Raw genomic sequence first — 22,220 nt, 5'->3', positions numbered from 1 at the left:
GTGCCTCAGCTGTGAAATGGAGGGGTGGGAACCAGCTGCTCCCACACCTTGTTCAGTCCCTGGCTGAGCCAAAGCAGCTGTGCCACCTCTGCTGCTCGGGTCCCTGCTGGCACAGGGGACAAGGTGCTGCCTGCCTGGGTGCTTCCACGTGGCAGGAGGATTTGATACCAGGACAGCTTCCACCACAGGCACTGCTGGGCGTGCAGGGGACGGGCAGGACACAGCTGCATGTTGATTGCTTGTGTGGTTTGCAGTTTTTCTAAAGAAAATCAAGCTGCAGTGAACGCGTGTGTGCCCGTGGTTAGAACCGTGGGCTGCCAGGGCACCTCTGGTTCCAGGAGCTCTCCAGTAAGATGGAAAAATCCTGGGGAGTTCAGGGCAGGCCACAGAAATGCTCTGATTCTGGAAAACATGCCCTGAATAAGCTCAGCTTATTCAGGCACATTCAGGAGAGGAGAGCTGAGGAGTGACTCAGGCACTCTGGAAATCCGTGCCTGTGGGAAGTTCTCCCACAGCTGGATCCTGTCAGCCTTCCCAAAGCCCTCAGTGGGATCTGCTGACTGAGGCACAGCGACACAAATTCTCTTAAACGTGCCTCGGGTTCCCAGCGGTGGTGCAGGGTAATTACAGGAGGGGCTGGGGCAGGGGGGAAGGCCGGGCAGTGCTGGGAGCTCCTCAGCTGAAGGGTTTCAGGGCTGGACGTGTGCTCAGAGCAGACTCCTGGGCAGTCTCTTGGGCAAGCAGTAGGGCAGAAACAATCAAATTTGAACATCTGGAGCAAAACCAGCAAAATGGATCTTCTGGAACGTAAATGCCCCATCAGAGAAGCTCTGGTTCTGTGTGGAGTTCCTGAGCAGCAGTGCTGCCCGTAGGAATGCTGGCACTCAGCTGCAGGTTGCAGTTCAGCACTGAGAACACTCCTCTGGGGGTGCTGCTCACACAGAGCCCCTCAGGCCAGTGTGGGCTGCACAGAAGGACTAAACTGAACACTTGAAATTGCTCTTTTCCACTACAAACAGCAACTGGCACAGCTGGAGCCAGTGCAGCCTGTGGGATGCTGCAGAGGCAGCAGGGAGAGCTCCCTGTGCTGGGAGTTCCCAGCTCTGAAGTGGTGCAGAGGGATCCTCACACAGAGGTGGATGCCAGTTCACAGAGGCTCAGTTATACTCAGACAACCAAAGCAGCTGCTGCTGTGAATGAATAATTTACCCAAACATGCATTAAATAACTTGCTGATGTGTGCAGGGATGTAACCTGGTAGGAGAGGGAATGACATAGGGCACCTCTGGGCTAATGACAAAGACACTTCATTGAAATTAAGAGTGCTCTTCTGAACCAAGTTTGAGTAATTTAGTTCAAAAGCTAATTGCTGAGTCTGTGTAATATATCTTTAAATAAAAATATATTTTCTGTAGCTCTCTGAGGATTCTTGGTGGTGCTCTGGCAGCCTCCTCAAGCAGCTCCCTTGGTAACCAGGGGCACTGGAGGGAGGGCTGGTCACGGCCCTGAGAGTATCTACTGTATTAAACTTACGTTAAAGATTTTATTGAAAGAATAAAGCTGAGGAGCAGAAACAGGACATGTGCCAAGGGCTGAACATCCTGCAGATTCACATGTTCATCTCTCATCTGAATGAATGTGTAATAAATTGATACAGTGTTGGAGGAACTATGGCAGATGTCAGTGATAAAGTGTTGGGACCGGTGGGAGAAATGCAGCACGCAATATGAGTGATTAGCAAATTTTAAACTTTATTGATAAGTACACATCTTTATATCAGTGGTAATGAATCTCATACATATTGCAAAAGCAAGTTCACTATTGGTTAGTTACTTATCAAGCAACTGGGCCTACTTCTGCATTCTTATAAATATTTTAATAAAACTTTTCTTCGTATTTCTACCAAAGATACTCTCCCCTATCCTGCTGTTACACCAAGGGCACAATGTCCTTGCCTGTTACTAAACACTGACTACTAACTTCTATACTTGTCCCCTTCAAGCTTAACCAGCAGCATTATGTCGACGTGACCTTTCTCAGCTAACCAACTGTCCACAAAACACTCCACAATAAAGATCCGAAAAAATCTTACAGAAAAACAAAGGAAGGGGGTGTGTATACGTGGGATATTGGAAGTCTGGAAAGCTGTTTTCCCAGAGGATAACAGTCTCTGCCTCTTCTGGAATATATGTGGAGGCTGGGTGTTGCAATATGAGCCAGTGCCATTAACCTGGGCCTGGCAGGTGAGAGCCTTGCCCAGGTGTGTGAGGTCAGGAGCAGCGTGTCCTTTCCCCCCTGTGCTGACTGAGCTCCCTGCTGGGGACCTGGGGCAGGTCCTGCTTTGTGGCTGCAGGTGAGACCCAGGCAATGAGCCCTGCCTGTGCCATTAGCAGCCTCCTGAGGCTCAGCTGCAGGTGAGATTCAGGCAGTGAGCCCTGCCTGTGCCATTAGCAGCCTCCTGAGGCTCAGCTGCAGGTGAGATTCAGGCAGTGAGCCCTGCCTGTGCCATTAGCAGCCTCCTGAGGCTCAGCTTTGCACTGCCTGGGCTCTGGCTCTGGGCACAGCCCCTCGAGCTGGCTCTGGACAGACCTGTCCGAGGCTTGAGGAATTGCTTCTGTCAAAGACATTTCTACGGAAGGAAAAAAATCCCTGTGTTGCTAATTCTTACAGAACAATCCTCCTTGCAGTTTCTTCTGCAAGGAATAGGTGGAAATGCAGGAAAAGAAGGATTAAGTGTTTTGGAACCTGGTCAGACCAGGAGCAGTTAAAAACTCTCCAGCTTCTGTCTGATCACCTGTAACACATGAGGGTTCTGTGCCTTCCCTGACCCTATCCCATGGGCAAGGTTGTGTATTCCTTGTACTTGCCACACTGTGAATGTGAAGAAGGAATTTGCTAATGAAAAAAAAGGAGATATAAATAAGAAGAATGGAGGAATTAAGCAAAGGAAGAAAAAGTTGAATTTCTGTTGTCTAAACATCTGAACAGTAACAGGCCAGAAACCAATTTGAAGCTGACATATCAGGAGTGGTTCCTGTTGGTGTCCTGCTCTGGGGCTGCTGGTCCTGCAGGCCAAACCTGCCCCTGCTTGTTGTGGTAGCAACTGACATAAAAAATGCATCAAAGACTCTTTTTCTGGTCATAATATGGCAGCCAAATTCTCTGCCCAGTGCTTCAGTGCATCTCTGGGTCTGTTTGGGAGAGCAGAGCTGCAGGTATGTCTGCACAGGTGAGCTCTGGCTCCTGTGCATTGCTGTGTCCTTGTCCCACGATACTGAGCCAGGGCAGGAGACACTCCAGCTCTACATGGATTTAATGCCTTTAAATAATTTCCTCTTTGCTACATCTCCAGCTCTGCCAAGGGTATGGTCACATTTCACGTTAAGTCTAAATGTGTGGCTGCTGTCATTTTAGACTCCTGATTATTGTAACACATTTTTTTGCTCATTCCATGGTTTGTGATACCTGCACAATGTGTTTTATTCTTGGCTGTTGCTCATCTTGCCTTCAAAAGCTGAGTGCCTAACAAGGGGTTACCCTTACAGCTCTGCACACAGCTGTGGTTCACTTACTCATTTCAGGTATTAATTTGCTCTTGCATTTTTTTACACTTTTTATTGTCTACTGAATAGGATGCAGGTCTGGTTCAAAAGAGACTGTCTAATAATTTTTAATTTTACACCAATTCACTGAGTCTTGTTTGGGTTACATGTTCATGAAAGAAAAGTCTCTTTTTCAAAACAGCCAGGACACAGTCTGCCCACTGCTGATCTTTGTAATGTCAAACTCTGCCTGAATCTCCTCAAGGAAGAGGAATCTCCTCTTCCTCTCCTTTTGGTCAGGAAGAGAGTTGGCTGGGATGTAGCAGTGCTGTGAGGAGTGTTTGAACACAGGAGGAACTCAGCACTGCTTGGGAACCTCTATCAAACTGCTCCACGTGGGTTCCTTGGGTTATACAACTGCCTGTACACTTTTGGAAAATATTCCTGGGGGACTTGAATCTCCCAGTGTTAGAAACTGAAAGGAAATGGGTTTGGCTCTTTGAGGAGGGCAGTGCAGTTGGGCTGTACAGACTCAAGCTCCAGTTTCAGCTGGAGCAGGGCAGGTTTTTGTTACCTGTGCAGCTGAGGGTGTCCTCCAGGGCTGTTTGTGAGCAGTGGTGGCCACTGGGCCATTGCAGCCATGGAGTGGAGCTTTCCTGGAGGTGTTTGTTGTGCTTGTTGAATGGATGACCCATGTGGGTCAGGGTGCTGGTTCCCTGCATGCTTCATCACATTGGTAAGGTGTTCTTAGTCTTTGGTGACCCAAATGGAATCACAGAATGTCCTGAGCTGAGAGGGACCCACCAGGATCCCCCAGCCCAGCCCCTGTCCCTGCCCAGCCCCCCTAGCAGCCCCAGCCTGGGCACCCCTGGCAGCGCTGCCCAAAGGCTCCTGGAGCTCTGGCAGCCTCGGGGCCGTGCCCATTCCCTGGGCAGCCTGGGCAGTGCCAGCACCCTCTGGGGGCAGAGCCTTGCCCTGAGCTCCAGCCTGAGCTGCCCTGGCCCAGCCCCAGCTGTGCCCTGGCTCCTGTCACAGAGCAGAGATCAGAGTTGTCCCTGCTCTGCCCCCCGGGAGGAGCTGCAGATTCCTCTGAGGTCTCCCCTCATTGCACCTCATGATCTTAACATTACAATAAAAATGTTTAGCAAGAAGTGAAGAAGTTAGCAAGTACGTGAGAGGGGTTCCAGGCAGAATGTGCAGCCTACCAGCTCTGCCTCCCAGCCTGCATTAGCCAGGTGCCTGCTGGCTCAGGGCTGAGGTTTTGGGTGCCAGGTGTCCAGGTGCTCACAGCTCTGTTTGCTTCCTCACAGCTCCTGGTGGCAGCAGGGTCCCCAGACATCGCCCAGCAGTGACACCTCCACCGTCCTCCCTCGGGGTGAGTTTGCCTGATCTGTTCAGAAGCTTCTGACTCGCATCTGGCAGGATGGGGGCAGTGCAGCTTCAGGAACTTCTGCCCCTTTCCCTTCTGTCTTGTAGGAGCTCGGAAAAGAATCATTTGCACCCTCTGCTCCCAGCTGGGGTGCTGAGTGGATCCCACCTGAGTGGGGTGCCTCGGTGCAGGACAGGGGGAGGGAGGGGACAGGAGCTGCACAGGGGCTGCACAGGGGCTGCTGTGACTCTGCTGATCCCACCCTGATCAGCTGTGCTCTCCTGGCATAGCTGCTGGCACAGCTTCAAGGGCAAGGAACAGCCCTGTTCTGAGATTATTCCAGTGAATTTCTGTTCTGAGGACCAGCGTGGCATTTGTTTCTCAAGAAGAACTTTTCTGGTTTGCAGGATGCTTTATTAGTTTATGTAGGTGGGTGAAAGGGAACTGGGCAATAAACCACATCTGCTGTATGAACTTGTAGCCAGTCCTGTTCCACCACTGCAGTCTGCGTGACCACTCTTGGGTGCAGACCAAATAGTCAGTATTTTATGGTACACCAGTGTATTAAGGAATATATTCAAGGAGATTCCATTTTGATTTGTGAACTTCATTGATTATATTCACTTATTTTTGTAAAGTTTGATTTAACTGCATCATGTGTTGAAAGTTACCCAGCAATTCCTTACAGATTGTGTAAAACTCAGTTTATCTTAAAAAGTTGTAGTGGGTTAACTTTCATCTTACTCAGTATCCTTTCTTCTCTTGGAATGGGAGAACTGTGAATTTTCCCATCTTTCTCTATAGTCCCGCTGCCTACTGAGGTATTTACCAACGAGGCAGTATAAAGTATCTATGCAGGAGCAGTCACCAGTTAGTGTCTGTCATCTGCTGTCCCGTTTTCAAGTGGAGACAAGGCTCATTTGGGGCTTTCCTGTGTTCCTGTGTGTGTGAAATGCAGCTGCAGCCTCGTTAGAGGGCACTCTGGAATCACCCAGGGACTGAGCAGCCTCACTCCCCTGCAGCTCTCCATAGAAATCCTGCTGCAGGAAGTGGGAATGTGGAGCTGGATTTCCCTGGGTACCAGTGATCCAAGGCTGGACTGCCTGTGCTGTGGGCTCAGTTCATGCTTGTGCTCTGTATGGAATATAGCAATTACTTATTTGAGAATTCACTGCAGTTTTCCAAATGTGAATTAATGAACTTGCTTTTCTCGTGGCCTTTACCCCATAAACTGCCCTGATCCTAAATCTGTAACCATTTTGGATATTGGTTTTTGGTTGCTATTGTCTTTAAAAAAGTAAATCCTTGATAAAAATATAAGGTGCTCCAGAAACTCTTGGGTTTTAGTACCAGCCCTTCCACCAGTTCTGTGTCTTTGACAAACAGTTTGTTGTGTCTCCTTTCACTTTCTTTGTGTCAAAAAGATAATAATGATTTTTACCTTGGGTGAATTAATCAATTTATATAAATGTGCTTCAAAATCTGAAGTGGTTTAGAATTTTTTTTAAAATATAATTAAAATATTGAACAAAACAGGAGTCAGAGAAGTCAAATTTAAGACCATGATTATTATTCAACTGCTTTTGAGGTGTTTCTTTTCTGGCAAGATTATAAAGCCAGATCATTTGCATTACTTTTGATTTCCTGATGTTTTTAGTTTTTTGTCCAAGGAACAGCATATTTATATGCAGGAGTCAGATTGTCTGTAAACACAAACATCATCTCACCTTTGTCCAAACATACCTTGTTTTGCTTTTACAAAACCAAACCAAACCAAACCAAACCAAACCAAACCAAACCGGTGGAACCCAGAATTGCTAATTCTGAGCAATTAGCACTGACTCATCCCCAGCCTGGGGAACCTTGGCAGGAGCCAGGTGGTGTTTCCTGGGCTGGAGCCGTCCCTGCAGGGCACAGAGCTCAGCCCTGAGCTGGGGCTCCACTGAGCTCTGAGCTGGGGATCCCCTGAGCCCTGAGCTCTGATCCACTGAGCCCTGAGCTGGGGATCCCCTGAGCCCTGAGCTCTGATCCACTGAGCCCTGAGCTGGGGCTTCACTGAGCCCTGAGCTGGGGATCCCCTGAGCCCTGAGCTGGGGAATCCCCTGAGCCCTGAGCTCTGCTCCACTGAGCCCTGAGATCTGATCCCCTGAGCCCTGAGCTGGGGCTTCACTGAGCTCTGAGCTGGGGCTCCACTCAGCCCTGAGCTCTGATCCACTCAGCTCTGAGCTCTGATCCACTCAGCCCTGAGCTCTGATCCACTCAGCTCTGAGCTCTGATCCACTCAGCCCTGAGCTGGGGCTTCACTGAGCTCTGAGCTGGGGCTCCACTCAGCCCTGAACTCTGCTCCACTCAGCCCTGAGCTCTGCTCCACTCAGCCCTGAGCTCTGGCTCCACTCAGCCCTGAGCTCTGCTCCCCTCAGCCCTGAGCTCTGCTCCTCTCAGCCTCTGGGTTCCTGGTGCTGTGGGAGCTGCAGGTGGGGGCTGGGTTCTGTCACTGCTCTGGGGTGTCCCTGTCCTCTCTGGGATGGGAGGGGAGGATGGGGTGGTGTGACAGGTGACAGGGCAGGGGCAGCTGTGCACAGAGCCAGCTGACTGAGCAGCTCTGTCCAGAGTGCCATGTGTGCCCTGCCAGGGAGGTTTGCTGTCCATAGGGCAGGGACAGTGAACACTGAGCACAGGAGTGTTTATCAGAGCAGGTTCTGTGCTCAGCCAGGAGACAGCACTTGCCTTGCAGTCCTGAATCACTGTGCCAGGCTTCTCTGAACTCTCTTGGCCATGTGACTTCATTCTCCACAATCAAAGCAGAATAATAACAAAAAGTCCTGGTCAGGCCTACTTTTTCCTCTCCTAGTTTTTAATCTCCTCTTGCACTTTCCCTTTCTGTCCCCCCAGAACTTTCCATCCCCTTGGAAGCTTTTTGGCAAAGAGGAGTTGCCTGCTCAGGGATTCTCCGGCATCCCTTTGTGGGAGAGCACAGGAGGAGGCAGCGGGAGCTGCCTGAGCCCCGTGGGTGCCTGCAGGTGTGTGGGAAGCAGAGCTGGGGAGACGCTGAGCCTGTGAGGCAGCTGATGGCACAGGGTGACAGCCCCTGCAGGCAGGGCTGGGCTGGGCATCCTGCAGAGCAGCCCTGGGACAAGGCAGGCACTCTGCACTTGGCAGCACTATGCAGTTCCCAGCTCCCACTGCTCTCCTGGAGGGTGGCACAGCTGCTCTGGGCAAAGGTAGTGCGCAGGGGACAGAGGGGACAGAGCAGCCCAGAGCTGATCCAGGCTGGTATGTGCCCCCTGGATCCTTTCAGGGAGTTGGGAATGCAGCAGCAGACAGGCAGGCTGGGATGGCCTCCCAGTGACTGCTGGAATTCCTGAGGAACCTTTTCTTTGTCTGGCTGGCAGATGGATTTTAAGGTGGAATGGAATACACAGGGACTCCTCTGGCAGAGATAAAAACAGTTGCTGAGCTTAAAGCATCTTGTCTGTGAGACTGGGGATTGTGGTTTAATGGGTTTGAAGAGTGTTTCTTGTACTCTTGTGATTTCTGTAAGTGACTTCAGGACTGACACCGTGAATGGCAGAGGCTTCAGCCAAAATCTTCACCCCTTCAGTGTTATCCTCCATCCCATATCCAGATCCCTCTTGTATTTTACCACAGTTTGGATATTCTAAGAAGTCATGGTAATCCAGGAGCCAGAGACATTTCAGAACATGTCTGAAGAGGAGCTCCACCTTGTAGGAAACACTTTCTGCCAGATTTGAGTAATACCTCCTCACAGAACAGTTCTATGGAACTGAAAGTTTTGTTTTATGGTGATGGTGTTTTGTTTTTTGCCACTGTTTGAAGACAGCTGTGCTCTGTGGGGACATGTTTGCCTGAGCTGGCCAATGCCATCCCCACAGCACAATGTCTTAAGGGGAATTGTTAGATGCTTTAGCTTGGAAATCAGCTCCAGGTACAAATTAGATTTTTTATTATGCAGTACTTAGACTCATCTATAGTTGCAGTTCAGCGTTGTACTCACATTCTGCCAAACCCTGATTCTGGGCACTATTTTGGGGCTGGTGGTGGGGTTTCTGAGCCCTCCCTGCTCTTCACTGCCCCTCAGTGATGCTCTGACTGGGCAGGTCCTTGTGCTGGGCTCAGAAGCCACTGTGGGACAGTTTGTGTGTCTTCCCTTCAGGGGAAGGCAGCAATAGTGCAGAGTGTCTCCTGCTTTAAAAAGAGTGAAAAAGCCCCTGCTGATAGAGGTTAAGGGAACAAATACAACTGTAAAAGCACACGAGAGAAGCATAATAGGAAAGCTTAAATTTTGGGCAATTTTCTGCCTAATGTAATGATGTAATGGAGCAGGAACCACTTTTTCCTTTCTTTTTCCTTCCCTTGTTTCTGTAGGTGCCCAATGGTGCTGTCTGACTGACTTGTCAGAGGTTTAAGCACCAAAAAGTAAGCAATTTTAACTAATGCACATGCAAAACTTTGGGTTTATGCTTAAAACTCAACAGAAAATGATCAAACAAAAAAGAACAAAAATGGAGAAAGTCTTCTGTGTACAATGTCCAGAGCAATTTTAAAATACTCTTGTTCCATGCCTAAATAAATGGTTATTTCAGCCAAAGAGAAATCTTTCCTCATGATTTATTACACTACTCTGGATACAAGGCCTCTGAGCAGGATTGTCAGTTTATTAGAACAGCTTTCTTCTCCTTTCAGATTTAATCCACATGTTGTTGTATCAACAGAGCCTTTGCTCAGTTAGGAGTTGTCCTTTTTTAATAATAATAAAAAAGTGAAAACACATGTTTTTTAACAGCCTTATTACAAAGAAACCTAGGATGACACAGGGAGAGGTGATCATCAAATGTGACTGTAATTTATAGCTTCAGAGTGGTAAGAGGGTGAAAATGGCCCTTTCCCCTGTGCCTGGGGCAAGCCTGGCAGGGACAGTAGGAGGCAGCGTTATCTTTGGCCAGGATTTCCGAGGTTTTTTCCCCAGCTTGTGCACTGATGCTAACCATGCTCTTTTTAGTTAACTCTAATTTCCTTCCTTTTTTTTAAAGGGGAATTTATCTAGAGGTGTATGTAATTCACATTTCCTTCCTTCCTGTCTTCCTCCCCTGTAAAGAAGGTCTTTCTTGGACCCCTCCTGTTTTCTAAATGGAGAGGAATTACTCTCAGGAAACTCATGAGTTTGGTATTATTCCTATACTTGGTTTTGTGAGAAAACATTTATTTTAACCATAAATGCTTGCTCAATATTTGCATGAGGGTTCAGAAGTGCACACGAGAGCTGCTCAGTGAAGCAGCTCACTCCATCACACGATGATAACCTTTGCTTGGCCCTGTCACCCCACAGTCCTGCAGCATCAGGAATTAGTGCTGAAGCACCTCAGCACTTCCTGAACTGGCAGCCTGGGACCCAAATGTGGCCAAAGGCAGAGCAGTTCTGGTGCTGATGTTTCTGTTGCCAGTCTGGTTTCTTCCAGCTAGTGCTGGACTCCTGGCAGTCATCACAGTCCCCTTTAATTCTCTTGCAGATGTCAGCACAGCAGCTCCTGCCTCAAGTGTCAATAGAATCATTTGTAGTTGGTGTCATTTTAAAAGAAGCTGCTAATAACATGTCTTAAAACAGAATGAATTGGTCTGGCATTTAAAAAATATGGTATAAGCCTATTCTACTCCTCAGAAGTATAGAAGAGAGTAAAAAAAGATCCACACTTAAGCGTTAAATAGTGAAGGGGGAAGGAAGGTTGTGTCCTTGCTGCCAGAAGCAGATGCAGGGATAGCCTGGCAGAGATATTGGAGCTCTGGGGTCCTGCTCTATCAGACAGATCCCTTGGTCCATCTTGTATCACAGAATTTCACACTGGTTTAGGTTGGAAGGGACCGTAAAGCTCATCCAGTGCCACCCCTGCCATGGCAGGGACACCTCCCACTGTCCCAGGCTGCTCCCAGCCCTGCCCAGCCTGGCCTTGGGCACTGCCAGGGATCCAGGGGCAGCCACAGCTGCTCTGGGCACCCTGTGCCAGAGCCTGCCCACCTCACAGGAAAAATGTCTTCCTAATCTCCAATTTAATCCCACCCTCTGGCAGTGGGAGCCATTCTTCTTGTCCTGTCACTACCTGCCTGTATGAAAAAATCTGTCTCCATCCTTTTTACAAACCCTCTTTAAGCTCTGGAAGGGGCTCTAAGGTGTCCAAGGAGCCTTCTCCTCTCCAGGTGAGCACCCCCAGCTCTCCCAGCCTGGCTCCAGAGCAGAGGGGCTGCAGCCCTTGGAGCATCTCCATGGCCTCCTCTGGACTCTCTCCAGCATTTCCAGGTCTTTTCAGTGCTGAGGCCTCCAAAGCTGGGCACAGCACTGCAGGTGGGGTCTCATGAGGGCAGACAGAATCCTCAAGAGCTTGTGCAGACCCTCAGAACTGACAGCACCTTTTGGTGGGAGCCAGACTGGCCTGGCTTTGTCAGTGGCCAGGCAGGCAGTGCAGGCAAAGCTGGCAGTGCAGACAGGGAAGGCAGTGCCAGGCAGGGCAGGCAGAGCCAGGCAGGGCAGGCAGAGCCAGGCAGAGCCAGGCAGGGCTGGCAGTGCTAGGCAGGGCAGGCAGGGCTGGCAGGGCTGGCAGAGCCAGGCAGGGCAGGCAGGGCAGGCAGGGCTGGCAGAGCCAGGCAGGGCAGGCAGGGCTGGCAGAGCCAGGCAGAGCCAGGCAGGGCAGGCAGAGCAGGCAGTGCAAGTAGGGCAGGCAGTGCCAGGCAGGGCAGGCAGGGCCAGGCAGGGCCAGGCAGGGCAAGCAGAGCCAGGCAGGGCAGGCAGGGCAGGCAGAGCAGGCAGTGCAAGCAGGGCAGGCAGTGCCAGGCAGGGCAGGCAGGGCTGGCAGAGCCAGGCAGGGCAGGCAGTGCCAGGCAGTGCCAGTCAGAGCAGGCAGGGCAGGCAGTGCCAGGCAGGGCAGGCAGGGCAGGCAGTGCTGTCAGAGCTGTCTGAGCTGTCAGGGCTGGCAGTGCTGGCAGGGCAGGCAGAGCCAGGCAGTGCTGTCAGAGCAGGCAGAGCTGGCAGTGCTGGCAGGGCAGGCAGGGCAGGCAGAGCCAGGCAGGGCAGGCAGAGCCAGGCAGTGCTGTCAGAGCTGTCAGAGCTGTCAGGGCTGGCAGAGCTGGCAGTGCTGGCAGGGCAGGCAGGTCAGGCAGTGCTGTGCCAAAGCAGCAGGCTGTTCCTGTATGAAGCAGCTGAGGGACAATTGCCCCCCTGGCTGTGAACTGTTGGAGTGTTCCTTGCACAAGAAGGAAAACACCTCCTTTGAGTGGCTGTGGAATGCAGACTGGGGGTTGGGTTTGTTTTTGTGCACACTGGCCTTATGTCACTGCTGCCTTTTCCCCACAGGCTGAGCATACCTCTCCAAAGTAAGACAGATTAAAACACAGATCCTGAGAGGACTGGACTTTCCAAGCTCTCTCAGAGTCTCCTGTCCTCAAGTCCTTCTAGCATCTGAAGTTCTCCATCCCTTGGTCCTACTGGGTGCCCAGATTAGGTTTGTTTCCTTTGCAGTGTTCCCCTGTTCCTCATGGCTGCTGGCCCTATTGCTTCTCAAAACAGCTTAGAGTGGAATAATTTCCAGAGCAGTGGTAAATGAAGAGGACATTTGGCTTGCAAGAAGAATGTCTATATAGGTGGATTTTGCAGGGCTGTACTATGTTGTGCTTTCATCTATAATATCTTTGGGCAGCCTCACCCCACTTTGAAGTTGGCCATTCTTTGAGCAGCTGACTGGATTGGAAAACTCCAGAGGTCCCTCCCAAACTGACTGACTCTGATTCTCTTTTCTTGTAGAGTTCTGGCAAAGATGTTTCTTTTGGCTTCATTTCCATCTCCCTTCCTTCATGCTCAACAGCTTTCATCATGTTCCCATCATAAGCAGTTCTTTAAACTGAAGTGATGTGTAAACATCAGGAACAGTTTCTAAACTGTAACATGAGTCTCCTTCCCTCATAGTTTCGAATTATTTTATGCTGCCATATTCAGATGATGTGAAAAATCAATTTTCTTTTATTACTATGTATTAAGAGCTAATAACTTATTTTTGCCCTCAGAGAGAAACATTTTACTATGGGACAATAAAAAGAATAATTCTCTAAAAGTTAATGGGTTGTGTTTTCAAATCAGCTTTAGTCCTGTGCACTCTTTGTTGGAAAACTGCAGAGGAAGGAAAGACAAAAGGAAAATAGCCTTGTTATTTAGGATCTATAAAATGATATTGTTACTGCCTTTTTAGTGAGTGTTGCATTTTTGTATTAAAAACTGGAGTTTAGGGAAAGATACTGTTTTTATAGATATTGGTAACTATTATCCAAACACTTTAGCTCATACTTAATGCTGTACAGCATTTTGCTTAAAATTTCAGCAGTTGTTGAAGGTGCTTTGACTGGTAGTGGGCCTGGTGATGTGTTAGTGCTGCAGGAGCTGGGCAGGGACTGCTGACAGCTGCTGCCTCCCCTGCAGTTCCAGTTTTATTCTGGGGGCAGGACAGGATGGTGGGGCACTTAAATGGAGTTCCAGATACCAGAAGTATAATTTATCACATGTGTCCTCCAAGCTGGAGCTGCCTGATCTCAGAGTTGCTGCCTGCTGTGTGCTCAGACCTTAACCTCTGTGTTTAGATTGCCAATGTGGTGCCAATTAGTGGGACTGGGATGTGGATGCTGAGGAATATAACTCACTTCACATGGGCTGCCAAACAACTAGCAGATGTTGAGCTAATGGGTCTTGGCTACTACCAGCCTGACTTGGATTTCAACCCAGAGGTGAAGGAATTTATTTCTCTCTCATTACCAATTCCCTTGTCCTGAGATTTGGGAATTCCACCAGCTTACTCTGGGAGATGATGTAAAACATTTCCCCTCTCCCTCAAACCCGTTCCCAGGGTGTCCTGTACCTTGCTTTATTTTGGTGTTAATTTGCCACCTTTGGTTTGTGTTATCCTACAGGATAACATGATGATCCATGGAAAATGAGGGTGTGAGCTCAAACATGCAGCTGGAATCCTGAACAGGAGAGCTCTGTGTGAGTGTGGGGTGGGTCAGGCACTGTCCCTGCAGCCTGCTCTGAGCTGTCATGGAAAGCCTATCCCGGGATTCCTGTATCTCCTTTGAGTAACAGAGGCCATAGGAAGTGCTGGGGTCTGGCTTGCTGGGGTCTTGCCTTTCTCTGTTCTCATGACTGGATATTGCACACACAAACCCTGGAAAAGGTGTAACTGCAGGCTCAAAGTTTTCCTTCTGTTGCTGAGTCAGTGCTGAGGAATGGCCTGGCAGGTTCTGTAGCTGCTCTGGTGGATTTAGAGGAGCAGGCAGTAGTTCTTACTCAAGTCAACCTTACTTGGTCTGTTCAACCTGGAGGAGACTCAGGGGAGACTCATCACAGTTACAACTTTGTGGTGAGGTGAAGCAGAGGGGCAGCTCCCACCTCTGCTCTGTGACAGGGACAGGAGCCAGGGCACGGCTGGGGCTGGGCCAGGGCAGCTCAGGCTGGAGCTCAGGGCAAGGCTCTGCCCCCAGAGGGTGCTGGCACTGCCCAGGCTGCCCAGGGAATGGGCACGGCCCCGAGGCTGCCAGAGCTCCAGGAGCCTTTGGGCAGCGCTGCCAGGGGTGCCCAGGGTGGGGCTGGGCAGGGACAGGGGCTGGGCTGGGGGATCCTGGTGGGTCCCTTCCAGCTCAGGGGATTCTGTCACAGAAGTACAAGTAGGATGTGGGAATCACTGTCTCCATAACCCTCAGCAGCTTCAGGAACAGACAGGGAAATGGGCTGAGCTGAAGGAACAGTGGCACTGTTCAGTGGCACCGAACACTGGCTGGTACCTAAATCCCATTTCATACCTCTCTGTACAGCCAGCTGACACATTTAATGAGTGTGTGCAATATTAGGGCTGATGCCTTTTGTTCTCTCTGCAGTAAATTTGTCTTTTGTTCTGGGAGGATTTAGCCTTTGACCTAAAAATGCCATCTGTACCATTCTGTCCAGCATTTGGGTTTTCAGCAAGTTTTTACCTTGCTCATTTTCCACTGCAGTTCAAGGCTATGCTATTTCAATAACAGGTGTCTAAAAACCAAAATCTTACTTAATGAGAAGTTTTCAGTTGTAGCTTATTTTTTTACTGACACGCTGGTTTGAGGTGTCAAACATGATCAGCATCAACAGCAAGAGTTGAGTGAGGGTTAAATAACTGTCACAGCTATTATTCAGTGAGCAATGAAAATAAACTTCTTGCAAGGTCTTGTCATTTCTTGCTTTTCTTTGAGGTTTTAAAGAGAATGTTTCATTCAGTGATGTATTTCATTCTGAAATTCCAAAGGCAGCAATTATTTTTAATTCCTTGGTATGAGCAGAACTGGATCTGTTCTGTGGATTCATCTTTCTGGATGTTTATGTATTTATTAAGGATAACAGAATAGAAGCAATGCAAACAATTATTCTGCACTTACATGATGAATAATAGCTAAGTGATAATTACCCTTCTTGAAGCATAATTAGTTTTCACAATTTCTGTAGAAGAAACAAAGAAAATGCAGCATGATAAACCAAGCAATAAGCTGAAATACCTGCTTTTTGAGATAGGAAAAGTATAGAATAATAAGGAGTAGGGAGCTTTAAAACAGGAGAAACAATGGGAGAAAATTGGCACCCCAGTCCAAGAATGACATCCTTGGGAAACATCTGGTGAAGGCATCTAGAGAGGGGAAGATAATTTTGACTTTCTTCTGGCAATTGTGCAGAACTTGGTACAGAATTGTACTGCCAGTGAACACAAGTGCACTTACAGATCCTGCAGAAGTAACCCAAGCCAAAAACTTCAGAGAAGTGAAATTCCTTCATTTGCAAAGGGAAAATATATCAGAATGAGGCAGCAGGTTAAAAAGAAACTGAAAGGAGCCGTGACAGGGGTGAAACCTTTGAGGGGAGCTGAAGCTGATTTCAAGGCTCTGTGCTGCAGAGGAAATGCCTCAACCCCATCAATTGCTGTGAGAGAAAGTTCTGATATGAAGCAGCAGGGAAGGAAGGCTGGAGAGGCAGGGGCATCCTTCCAAAAGATGAAGTCATGACCAAGTGAGGAAGATAGAAAAGAATAAACACTTTCAAAGGCTTTCAGAAAGTATAAAAAGTAACAGTTCTTTCCCAAATATGTTGGGAATAAGAAGCTTGTTCAAAAGCTTGACAAAACCCGTGGAGACCAGGGTGTGAAAAATCAGGAGGTGGAGCAGAAAGAAACATTGAGTTTCTGAGGCATCTACTCTGTGCTTGGTTTCCTTAGCAGAACCCATCTCAAACCCAACTACTAAATTAAGATTTTAAAAACACAGTGAGGAATACCTGCCTGCAGGCACCAGGATGTCAGAGCCTCAGAAGGAGTCAGGAGAGGAACTTTTGAATAATTAACACTTGTATGCAACCTTTCAGTTAAAATCTCCTCACTCCTGTTAGAAAACAGTCAGGGCTGATATGATACCAATTTCCAAGAGAGTTTCAGGAAGCTTGGGGAGCAGCAGAGAGAAATCTGGCCTTGGATTGTGCAGCGTTGTCAAAAGAATAATACAGATCAGAATGAGCTGGCACTTGATTTTGCATGGATGTGGGGGAGTCAGCATGTCTTTTGTAAAAGGAAGTTGCACTTGAGGAATCCTCAAGGACAAACATCTGGATTTTGGTGATCAGTGTGTGTGGTGTCCTCCGATATTCTAACAGCTCCTGACATGGTCCTTTGTCACAGCTGCTTTCCTGGGGATCAGAGAATGTTCTCTAGCAAACCAGTGACTGGCTAAAAGGTGAGGAAAAGGTGTAGAAGTGGTGGTTGTTACACCCAAGAGCAGTTCCCATGAGAATGACAGGGGAGTCTCAGGGACCTGAGGGAGGCAGTGGATGGAGAAATAACAAAGTCTGAGGGAATTCAGAGTTGTGGCATAGGCAGATCTAAAGCTGCACAAGTACCTACCCTGTGATCCTGTGGGATTGGAAAACAAAGCAGCAGGTTAAACTTTGGGTCAGTAAATGTGGAGAAATGTGAGAAAGCTATGGCTAAAGGAGGTCCCGCCTCCCCCAGGAACACGTCCTGGGACAGTTTGCAAATGCAGAACATCTGGGCCTGAACAAATGGGTGGGACAAAAGATAAGCAGTTGTTCCCCATTTCTCCTTAATCCCTAACCAAAATGATGGACATCAGATGGAAGGTCAGGAAAAACAGAAACACTGCTTTGCCTGCTGAGTACAATGTGGCACCCAGTGCAACATGACTCTGGTGCTGAGGGTTTGCAGGAGTGCCTGCGTCCATTCTTGGAAGGAAGGGTCCACAAAGGCTGTGTTGTACCAGAACGGAAGACCTGGCATGTGGAAATCCTAAAGTGCAGGCTGCTGTGGAGTCAGGGGATGAGCTGGGGACACAGCTCCCAGCTCTCTCACTCAGGCCACTGTCTGAGACATGGCCCTGGCCAGGTGAAGGTGTGATCTCACCTGGAGGGCTCCTCTTCAATGCCTTATTCTCCTGAAATGCATTTTATTATTTCTGTGCTTCCCTGTTTCATGCTATGCTTCCCTCTCTCAGATGCTCCTCTTACAAAAAATCAAAAACAAACAACTCAACAAGTTTGTTTTTTATGAAAACACGCTTTTTTGTCCTTTTTTTTTCATATAGTACATTGAGTTTTCATGTAACTTCAGTTTATTGTGTTTGTCTACAGACTGCTTGGACAGAAAATAGAGCTGCTGCTTAAGCATTTCCATATGTGTTCAGCCACATTGCTCAGCTATATTCCTCACCTAATGTAACTTGTAAAAATAAACATTTTTAAAGTGTTATTTTTATGTATTGGTGAAGAGTTAATGGAATTAGAAAACGTTCCAGACCAGTGTCTGTTCCCACTGAGGATTGTGAGGAGGCCCGGTCATGTCCTGCTAGTTTTAAAGCAACCTACAGCTTCTTGTCTAGGAATTTGAAGGCCAATTAGTTGATCCCTCCAGGAGACTTTGCTGAACATAATCCTCCAGACATTTGAACACAGCACAAGACTTGAACCTTCACAAGTTTTCCATTTATGAGAGAGTTGTTTGTTAAAAGTGGAGAGAACAATCCAGCCCTGCCAAGTACACGCCAGGCTTACACAGCCCTGCTGGCCTCAGACAGAATGTGTTGTCAATTCTGGTTTATTTAGGGCAGATTTGCAAAGCTGGTGTGTTGATATGACACGAGGGAGTGTGTGATAAGTCCCATCTGTGCAAGCTCCATTTCCTATAGGCTGCCTTGCACAGATGGCCTCCTCCAGGATGGTTTTCATTTCACACTTGAAGCTGAGAAAGCCAGGTTTGAGGAGATGCGCTGTAAGTTGATTAAGGCACTTGTAAACTCAACATAGATAAAAATGTTGGTGAAGGGGTATGTGGCAGGAAGGAGAAGTCATCTCTGTCTCCTGACTCAGCCCATGTCCCCCCACCTGTTCCCTGGAGCAGGTAAAACTCTGCCTCATCTCGTTTCTGTCTGGGGAATTGAACTGTTTTATCACTGCAGGAGAAGTTACTGGGAGTCCTGACATGGAGGATGTTTGCTCCTTGTCTGCTGTTGAAAACATGCTTATTGGGTGTGCAAATTGAGCTAGGTCTCCTTTTTTTCTCTTTTCTAGTTCCCAGCTTTTCCATCACCAGTAGAAATGAATGAAATAGGAACAGTGGGGTGAAGTTAGAAGTACTGAAGCAAAGTCTGTGGCCTTTATGTACAAGAAGAAATCAGTCCTAGAATCCTGCAGAGCATGGGAAGAACTTTGAGACGCTCCAGGAGCCTGTTGGTTGTTCCTGGCTAAAGTTAGCCCACATCTCCTTGGTGTGTCTGTGCAAAGTACCCAAAGCAGGCTGGAGAGGAGCCTTTGCTTTTCCCCTGTTGCTCTCTGCAGCTCCCTGGCAGGAGCGTGTGGGTCGGTCCCTTCTCCCAGGTGACAAGTGGCAGGACAAGAGGAAACAGCCTCCAGTTGTGCCAGGGAGATTTAGGTTGGATCTTAGGAAAATGTTTTTCATGGAAAGGCTTGACAAGCATTGGACCAGGTCTTTTCCCACCTCACTGATTCCATGGTGTGCATGGGATGCTCCAGAAGGACCTCATGGAGTTTGCTGGTGCATGATCACCCTGGGACAGTGTGTCAGGAGCACATGGGACTTTGTTTAGGTTCAACTCAGAGGTGAAACCAATAGATGGTCATCAAAATAAGAAAAAACTTGTATGAAAATTCAAGTCACTTTTGCAGATTAATATTTTTAGCGCTTCTTTGAGGGAAGCTGCCCAGAGTGCCCAATAGAAAGAGAGATGCTCAGGAGTGAGGGAATATGGGTGACTTGGAAGAGTCTTCTCAAAGGAAATACTACCAAAACCACAGTTTGTTGGTGATGGGGTGAGAACCCTGGCCATGTTGGTGTGCCAGGGTCTGCAGAAGATGTGCTGGTGCTCGTGCTGCTTTTGGTGACAGAGGGAGAACTTGGGTAACCTGTGATCTGCCAGCCCTAGGCTGAGGTCAGCCTTCAGCTGCAAAGTGAGAACCTGTTGGTCAATAAAATCAGACAGGGTGGCAGAAGGAGCAAGGATTTAGATTCCCTGCCCTGGTGTATGTTCAGGTTTGATGGTGATGATGATAAGAGTGCAGCAATGTTCTGTGGTAGCTGCTGGGGACAGGAATGATCTTCAAATGTCATCCTGTGATCAGTATCTAGTCCTGCATTTTGGCATGCAGGGCACAAGTGGGATGAAGGAAATGTGTTCAGTAGCACCCTGTGACAGCAATAGCTGTGGCTGCAAGAGAATTTTAGAGCCCCTGAAGAAATTAAGTTTGACCTTCTAGCTGTTCTTCACTGAACAATTGCAAATTAAGGTTTTTCTGGGGCTCTCAACTTGGCCTGATTTTCAAGATTTTAATGAGAATGACAAAGCCACATCCGGGTATGGAAAACATAGGTGTTTCAGAAATGGAGGAAATGCTTATGAAGGAATTTTCTCAAGCAGTTCAGTCTGCAATTTCCATCAAGGAAATATCTGCTGAGATAAAGTTCTGTGGAATTATGAACAATTTCAGATCACAAGGCTATTACAGTCCTGCTGTTGGGGTTCTGTAAGCCTGATTTATACTGATTTATGCCTTTTCTAGAATGGAAAATAGCTTGGAATCAACTTGCTGTGTCCACATGTTTCAGTATTTGCCTTCTGCTGCTGTGCTCTGTGTGTGTGTGGTGTTTTGTTGGGTTTTTCAGTCTCTTTTGGGTCCTGTTTTAAGGACTACCCCTCTCCTTGGTGCTCCAGTCCAGGAGAACTGCAGTGCTTATGGGTCTGTGAGTGATGCCCTGAGCCCTGCATCTCCTCCCATTGCCTGGAGTGAGACCAGACACTGTATTTTGGATTAAGGCAGTGAGAAGTCCTTGGGATGGAGTGAGGTTGACATCTCCTGTGGCTCTGTGCTCCACAGGGCTGATCAGCCCAGGATCTGTGCAGCCAGCAGGGAGAGGTGTTTAGGGCACATCTAAAAGGGCCTGAGTTGTACCCAAGAATGAAGGGTCTCCCAGAAGTGTGTGTCCTTTGACAACCCCACTAACTGTAGGAGATGTCTTAAACAAAGTAGAGGAGAAAACACCCTGCCAAAAAAGGACCTGGCTAAAACCAAATCAATGAATTCAAATGTTTTTATTTAGTAAACAATGGGAAATTGCTTTCAGAGCGAAGTCCTTGAGAGCGCTTTCCCCATTTCCTGTCTCTTCTGGCACTGGTTTCCATTCCCTGTATTGTTACAGCACTTGTCAAGGAGCTGCTGAGCTGTAACCATGGACAAACCAAACTCTGCCATATGTGCAAGGAGATTTGCCACAGCCCCTGAGGCAGAGTGGGGTGCAGAGTGAATGTGCTTCATTTTTCCTTCCAGCTCCCATCTGTGCTTGCACAAAACCCCACGGGGATGTGGTTGGACACAGGCAGGACACTGGGGACTCTGCTGTCCTGGGGATGGGGCAGGAGACTGTGGAATACAACAGGAGGCTGCACTGAGGTGGTTCCAGTCTGTTCCAGCTGACAAATTGTGCAATAGCTCTTAGCCAACATTTTGCTGAAGTGGTTGCATGCACTGGATCTGTTTCAGTGAGCCCAGGATGGGTTTTGTGGTGGAGGGGATACCCTTCCCTGGTCACCAGTGCATGTGTCACTGTGACTTTCAAGAACTGGACATGCCTGTGTTCTGGAAATGATGGCTGAAGTGCTCTGTGTTAGTGAGATGAGATCTGAAAGGAGATTTCTTGGGAGTTTTTGACCCATTCTTGCCAAAGTAATGGAATAAGCAGGTGTACACTGGTGCTCCTAAAGCTTCATTTATTCTTACTGTTCCTCTAATTGCCAAAAAGGAGCTGGCAGGTACCCAAGTGCCATTGAACCATCTGTCGATGGAAATTCCATTTCATTCTCTGGAAGATGGATATCTTCTATTTCCTGTTAGCTCATCCAGATTCTTCACATTACTAGGAAATATTTGTGTCATTTATAAGCATTAATAAACTGCAGCCTTGGATTATGAAGCATTCATGAACATTAAAAAAATACAAAGGGATATGAAGAACAAAAAATGAGAGTAGAATAGAGGTCCTCTTTCATTGATGTGTGACTGGCAAAAGAGTTGTTGTCTTCCTGAGTGCTCCATCCTGCCTTCTGGAGCTATGACAATGCAGCAACACCAAAGCTGCTAAATCACTCCATTACTTGATTTAATGATTGAGATATGGAGTAAATGCAGGATAGAAATAAAGTGCATTTTCAAATATCCACTTATATTGAACAGAGCAAGAGGAATGGAAAGCACAATTACTGCAGGATATCGGGTAGGTTTGAGCCTGACCTAATAGTGCCCCCAAACCTGTGGTTCTTTCAAGTATTTCTTAACTTTAATTTAAAATTCATAATTTATATTTATATATTTTATTATAAATTATATTTATATATTATATTTATAATATTCATAATTTGGATTTTTAAGTAAATTTTGCAGATTGATGTGAGGTGCTTTGCTGGGGCCTCGAGGAGCATATTGGAATCAGTGGGACATGGAAATTCTATAAAGGTTTGTCTGACTTTCCTTCTTTGCTCCGTGACAGTTGCACAGTCAGTTCTGTTCATGCAGTCCAGATAAAATGGAGACCAGGATCTTTTCTGATTTAACTTATTGTGCTGCAGATTAAGCCCTCTCTTGGAATGAGTCTGTAATTTCTGGCCGTGTTCCTGCCCCACTGCTCGCTGTGGCCAGGCAGGATGTGGATGTTCCCGGTGCTGCCAACCTG

General features: G+C 47.9%; 1 protein-coding gene across 5 annotated transcripts in view; it reads left to right on the top strand.

Moving 5' to 3' along the window:
- The window catches only part of EXD3 (exonuclease 3'-5' domain containing 3), a 256,141-nt gene that overhangs the window by 1,113 nt on the left and 232,808 nt on the right, over positions 1-22,220 (top strand). For all 5 annotated transcript variants that reach the window (XR_009115427.1, XR_009115428.1, XM_058037915.1 and 2 more), the window contains exon 2: positions 4,853-4,917. The gene's annotated coding sequence lies outside the window, so the exon portion shown is untranslated. The remainder of the gene's footprint in view (positions 1-4,852; positions 4,918-22,220) is intronic.

The sequence above is a fragment of the Melospiza georgiana genome, chromosome 20 (assembly GCF_028018845.1).
Source record: "Melospiza georgiana isolate bMelGeo1 chromosome 20, bMelGeo1.pri, whole genome shotgun sequence".
NCBI lineage: Eukaryota > Metazoa > Chordata > Aves > Passeriformes > Passerellidae > Melospiza > Melospiza georgiana.
This window is presented reverse-complemented; position numbering and strand designations above follow the sequence as displayed.